Here is a 327-nt window from a genome sequence, read left to right as displayed (position 1 = left end):
TACATAAAAAAAAAAAAAAAAAAAGTTAAAATAAGTTAGTTTCCCATATGATCACATCACCATTTTCTTGGCCCTTCTAACCCTTTTGAGTCTCAGACAGTTAATTAGATCCATCTATCTATCCATAGCTCTGATGCCCTGTTGCCTAATGGGAACTCTCCCCAGTAGGATGCCCAAGGCAGAAATCTCTAACTTTCCTTGTTCCAACACTCCCTCTCAGCACATTGTCTCTTCATTGCCAAATCTCTTTCTCCAGTACTCATCCACTCAATAGATCCATTTCACTGGGTGTTTCTCCCTTACACATTGTCCCTTAATCCTGCCACC

This window comes from Eriocheir sinensis, chromosome 51 (assembly GCF_024679095.1).
Source record: "Eriocheir sinensis breed Jianghai 21 chromosome 51, ASM2467909v1, whole genome shotgun sequence".
Taxonomy (NCBI): domain Eukaryota; kingdom Metazoa; phylum Arthropoda; class Malacostraca; order Decapoda; family Varunidae; genus Eriocheir; species Eriocheir sinensis.
This window is presented reverse-complemented; position numbering follows the sequence as displayed.